Source organism: Lemur catta, chromosome 10 (genome assembly GCF_020740605.2).
Source record: "Lemur catta isolate mLemCat1 chromosome 10, mLemCat1.pri, whole genome shotgun sequence".
NCBI classification, from domain to species: Eukaryota; Metazoa; Chordata; class Mammalia; order Primates; family Lemuridae; genus Lemur; species Lemur catta.
Genome location: NC_059137.1, coordinates 75470817 through 75477215, shown reverse-complemented (window position 1 = coordinate 75477215; position 6399 = coordinate 75470817). Strand labels below are relative to the sequence as shown.

Below are 6399 nucleotides of genomic sequence, written 5' to 3'. Positions count from 1 at the left end.
CCTTTCAGACTCTTAGAACTATACACCTATTGGAGACCTTAATGTAAAGCTTACAGGGAAGTTTTTTCCCTAGAAGTAGAGAGCATCTTGGGTGTGGACAGCTTTTTCCCAAAATATTGGGATACGACTTACCAGAATGAGGCTCTTACCCTCTCAATATTTCCTTATGCTTACCTTTTCACTTGGTAGGACAATGCTGGAACTAGACTTCTGTGCCCATTTGTTCTTACTCCCTGTTTTAATTTAACCCAGTTTTGAGGTGCTAGATTACTTACTAGCAGAACAGAAGTTTGTCCAGTATAATACTTTTACTTTTGTTACACAGATAAATACATTGGATATTGTAGAGACTCAGTTATAACCAATGAATGAACAGGCTGTTTGATTAAAATGGAGAAACTCCTCATCTAGCTCATTCTTTGATCTATTTGATTTTTAGCTGGTTTAATTCATGAGGACCCTGGCTAAGGAGTATGCTCCAAACTCTTTGTATTGACCTCCTGGCAGTCAGTCATAATAGTTTCCTGGTATGCTGTATTCTCTCAAAGTCTTAAATGTCTACACACAGCCATCTTCTGAATGCTAAATGGTCTCTCTGCAGCTGGAGTGTTAAGGATTCAAAGAAATGTGATCACAAAGACACCATAATCAATGATGTGTTGACCTATAATCCAGGATGATGGTGACTGAGTAGTGCTGATGCTCTAAGTCTTGGTTAGACTCATAGGTGAGAGTCTGACTAAAAGGGATGAATTATTAAATAAAATTTGTGGGAGCCCATTGACTTGGACTAGGCTCTTGCACTAAGCCTAAAAGACCAAACCAATATGGAGTTTACCTATAATAGCTGAGTTTTAGTTAATTGCAGGAGGCTCGGTAACCAGTTAACCAATTAAATGGTGACCAATTAAGTTGTCTCTACACTGTACTTCCATTTCCTATAAATGCTGTCAAATCATATTAGTGGTTGGAATTCTGTGAACTTGCTCTAATTTGAAGGGCTGCCTGATTAGTGAATTGGTTTTGCTTTGTTTTGTATTTTTGGTTGGGTTTTTTGTTTGTTTATTTGTTTTTGCTCAAACTTAGTTAAAACCAAAACTTATTTAAGGTTTTTCTTTTAATGGGGAATACTGAGATTCCAAAAAGTTAAGGAATTTATTTAAAGTCACACAGGAAAGTAGCAGCAGAATTTAGACTAGAACCAAGGCTTTCAGTCTTCTTAATACACTTCTATTTATTTGAATTTGGGTCTCTGTACCTTGAACAATGTCTAAAGTAGGACTTTTAGCCATCATTTTTATACATCTTCCTTATTCTTAGAGCACAGTGGAGTAGATCATCAATAGAAGAACATGAAAATAGATAGAAGCACTATGCCAAGGACCAGTATAGGAATGACAAAAGATGTTCTAGAGTAGACTGAAAGACCTGACTTAGGATGTGTAGACTTACTTTAGAGAACACTTACCATCATAGCATCCTCCACGAAACATTTTTAGTAAGACCGTGATATCTGCTTCATATTGGGGATGACTTTTCTTTTATTGCTGCCTGATTTTCCTTAAGCATTGCCATCTTTCATAGTATGGAGGTGACTGAGAAAGAATGTAGTCAGAACAGACCAACCTTTCTTCATTCACTTCCTAAATGAGTCCATTAAAATTATGACATTATCACCAATCATTAACATTGTCAGCATCATAATCCTCATCATCAACATTTAACACTCATTGAGGGTTTACTGTGTACCAGGCAATGTGCTAAGCTTCATATGCACTATCTCATTTAATCCTCACAACATTCCTATGAGGCTAGTATACTTATTAAATTCATTTTACAGGTAAGAAAACTGCTACTCAGAGAACTTTAATGCTTTTTCCCCCCACAGTCACACAGCTAGTTTGTAATAGCACCGGGATTTAAACTGAGGTTGGCTCACAACAGAATTTATGACCATAAACACAGTAACAAATGTTGGGCAGTTAGATCAGAAAGCAAAGCAATTTCAAAGAGAAGGTGAATGTCTTAGGTTTAGTTTAAAACTATATTGTGTTTAAAGTCAGTGAATTCAGGGAACAATAAAAAAATAAAAAATATCAGAGAGAAGGACAAGGTAAGAAGCTCTGTGTTGCAGAAGAATGTATATTTGCAACCACAAGAGTAAAATCCCAGAACAAGACTTTAGTTTGAAAAAATGTGACACTAGAAGTCTTCTTTTCTTGGTTTTCCTGAGAGTAGGCTCTGCTCTTCATAATAGTTTTAATTGGGAAATGTTCATGCAAGTAGAGTACATGTCAGGTGTAAAATAACAAATGGTTTAGGTGTCTCCTGCTTGGAAAGAAGTATGAGAAGTTCAGAAGTTTCTGTTCTGAGAGACGGAGATCACAACAGGATGGATTTGCAGTATGAATAAAAGGAACTTTCTTGAGACGGCATGCGCTGGAACTTTGTGAGTACTACAGAACTGTATTTTTTTCTAATTTGTTCATACCTTTTGTAAATAAACTAAATGTATCATGTTTCCATACTGCCTTACTTCCTCTGATATCATTGCTGTATTGGACATGAGTGGGAAAAAAACCTATATAGGAAAAAGGGTAGGTGAGTCAACATTAAAGAGCCTCCATGCATAACATTAATAATAAAATATAGACTAAACTACTTAGTTTCTTGGGGAATGAGGGGCATTGAAATACATAACTTGATATATACCTTTTTATTATGGCTTCTTCAAATCACCTATAAGTAATTTTAAGCATGAATTATTTTGGCTAATTAATAATTGGATATAATTTCCATATATATCATAAATATACCAATACTGCCTACATATCATACATTGCTTACCAATCTGAGTATAACCAATGAATGTAACATAATACACTGAACAACTAGACTATAGAGAACAGGTTTAATTTACTTCTATTTATCAGAGATTGTTTCTGGACTTTCTTTGGAGTATCCATAAAAGCCAACCTGGATAACTTGTGCAAAAATGAGGATTGAAAACATATTGCATATCACACAGAATTAACAGGAATTCTGTACAACTTGGCTCAAAAACAAGAACAGTTCCCTCTAAGTGGCAAAAAAGTTTTTAGAAGGCTCTATAAGCACTGCTTAAATGAATGATCTTCAACACTTTTAACTCTTTTTACTCCAGGGCTCAAAATTCAAATTCCAGGAGGGTATCCTCTGATTGGCACAAGTCACGTGCCACCACCTTGGTTAGAATAAGACCCAGAACCTCACATAATGAACGGTCTTGGCATAATGTACACAAAAGAGGAACTGGTAAGTCTCCCAAAAGACTCAGAATACTTTCACCAAGAATATGCAATGGATGTTGGGAAGCCAAAAGAGCAACACCTGACCTCTACAAGCTCATTGCAAGTCTCAGGATATTGAGATTTTATAATATTGAGTAAATATTAAATTTGATAAAATATGTAAATACTATAAGAGTAGAAGAGATGTTATGGAGAGGGACCCACTTCAATCTCAACTTGAGTGCCTGAACCTGTCTTAGATTATAAGCCTTTAGAAAGTATTATAGGCTATACCTAAATAATTTTCCTCAAGTGATCTTTTGCAAAGCCAAATGCATTCAGGGCCTTAATCAAATTATTTGTCATTTTCCTGCAGCTTATCAGAGTATTCTAGTTTCAGTGGCTAACCCTGAGCACATTGCTAGGGGTAGAGACATAAATAAGATATGCTCTGACTTCAAACATTTCCTAGTCTGGCATGGGGGAAATAAGAAATGCTTGCAACTTGCTGTGATGCAGAGCTGTAGGTGCCTCCCCGGCACAAAGAATGAAGACCCATCACAAGAAAAAAAGGAGACATTCATTCTTCTTGGAGATGTTGAGGAATGCTCCATGGAGAAGATGACTTTTGAGGTAGATACTAAAACAGCAGTGGCTATTTTTGTTTTGCTGAGTTAAGGAAGGAGAGATGGGCACTCTAGACAGAGGGAAATATGGAAATAAGAGTATGGATATGGGAAAGGTTGAGGTGGATGCTGGGCACTGGAGTGAGCCCACGGGTGTGTGTGTGTGTGTTTGTGTATGTGTGTGTGTGTGTTTGTGTGTGTGTGAAGGGAATAAACAGCAAATGAGGTTAGAAAGTGGGGAAGATGCCATTCTAAGGGTTTGGGACTTTGTGTGAAAAATAAAAGGGTAGGCACTGATGGTTGCCTACCTAAAGAGGGGTGCTGTGTTGAGATCCATGGACTGTGGAGGAGAGATATAGACTGCAGGGGGAGGTCAGCTCTTAGGTTATCCCAATAATCCCAGAGACAGAATGGAGAGTTACAACAAGACAGAGTCATTTTTTTTAGGCTCAACCAGTAATAAATGGGCCTGGCTAGATATAAGGAGACAGGAGAAAATTTCTCCTGCTGATAAATTTCTAGCTCTGTTCACAGGGTCACGATGATATTGTTAAGACAGGAAAAAAAAGACAGGTTTGGGGAGAAGCAAATGAGGTTGATAAAATACACACCGGTTAAAAATTAGTAGGCTCTTAAGATTTTTTTCCTTGTTCTCGTATATCAGGTTATGGAATAGTTGTTTCTTGGTATACTACCATGTCAATAATAAGGGGCATAAAAGAGCATACACAGTAAGCAAGTGATAAACACACATAGCCTCCAACCTCCCTAATGCCCTGTTCAGACAGATATCTTGGGGTGGGAGATGGGGGTGCACACTTTAGAGAAAAGACCAATGTCTGGGTGGCCCAAGATAGGAATCTAATAAATGAAAAGACCTAACGTGATCTAAGATATGGTGTCCATTTGCTAGACCTGGCAAGCTGACTTTATTACAGACTGCCGTAGGTTATTAGGGTAGACAGTGACGGATCATTTTGTAGGGCCCACAGAGAGCCAGATCCATCTGCCCAGAAAAGCAAATAAATCCCAGTTCAGAATTGAGGTTAAAAAAGATTTACAAGGCGCACTGATGCATGTGCCCCTCTCTGGGTGGGTCGTGGTGGCTGGCCACAGGGGTTGCCCTCATTGGTCCACACATCCTGCCATCTGGGGAGACAGCAAGCTCCTGGGGGCTCATATTACAGGACATTTTCCCATTTCCTTTTCCATGGTCTAGTTTGGGCAGAAAAATGGATGACAGGCAGGGGGAGGATAAAAAATAAACAAGAGAGGGAAAAGAGGCTCTCTCTGAGCAATCTTATAAAACAAAGCATAAATCTTTAACTGCCTGACCTTTCAGCTCACATGATTCCTGGCGCAGGAGGGATAAATCAGAGCTCATCTGGAGGCCCGGGGGAGGGCAGCTTTCTGCCTTCCAACAGGAAGCAGCCTATTTGTGGAAAGCACATAGATGTGTCATTGTTTTTAATAGAAGCTCAATTGATTTCCTAGAAATTGAAATGTTCCCTTGGTTAGGAAATGAAATTTTTACTCGGCTGTTCCACCTCTGACCACCCCTAGGTGGAAAGTCTTATTGCACATTGCTAGAATTAGCAGAGAAAGGCCAAGGGAAAGGTCTTGGGGGCAGACTTCCTCATAATGGGGAGCCCAGCTCCTAGATGCAAATAAAACTGGCAAAGGTTGAGGGTTGTACAGACGCAAGAGCGTTTCCTTAACCCTGAGGATGCTGATCTCCAATTTCCCTGCTTGTGTTCCTCTCTTGCCATCACAGGCCATAAATACTCCATCTAGAGCCAAGGATGAGCTCCTGGATTGAGCAGCACAGCAGATATTTTCTACCTGAGGGCTTTACTGCAGCCATCAGCCCCTTTATCACAGCAACCAACGTAGTTAACATTTGAAAAAAAATATGTGTCTCTTAAATACATGGGGAAAGGAGCATGCTGTTTCTGAGCCAGCTGACAATCAATGTGATCAAATAGCTGAAGTTTCTCTACTTAAGGGAAAAATTTTTTTTTGAGGGTGGTGGTGGAGGTGACTAGAAACAGGAACACAGTAAATTAATAATTTCAAGAAAGGATCAAGAGCCAAACTTCATTGACAAAGCCCACTACGTCAGCTCATAGAACCAAAGATGTGTTTTGATAATTTTTCCTCTCTTTTTTGGTGTGTGTTAGGGTGCAGGATTCAATAAAGTGGTTGCAAGGTGAGAGAAGCATGTCTGCAAGGAGCCAGCACAGCCTGAGATGTATCTTAAGAAAATAGAATCAAGGAAATAATTATTTTATTCCATTTAAAAGAATAGGTATTCTGAATCTTTCCCAGATTCCTTTTGTCCAAGGCCTATCTTTTAAAAATTTTTTATATTTTTTATTGATACATAATATCTTGCATATTTATGGGGTACATATGACATTCTGCCTGCATCTTTCCTTTTGTCCCTAGCAAGTACTACAAGCCACCTGATGAAGTGACACTGCTTCCTGAAGTCCCAGTATCAC

At 38.7% G+C, this 6399-nt stretch overlaps 1 long non-coding RNA gene across 1 annotated transcript in view; it reads left to right on the top strand.

The window, feature by feature from the left end:
• Nucleotides 1–1031: 1031 nt before the first annotated feature.
• LOC123645806 overlaps nucleotides 1032–6399 on the top strand; it is an 88980-nt gene continuing 83612 nt past the window's right edge. The window contains exon 1 of the long non-coding RNA XR_006737711.1: nucleotides 1032–2449. This is a non-coding gene — a long non-coding RNA (uncharacterized LOC123645806). The remainder of the gene's footprint in view (nucleotides 2450–6399) is intronic.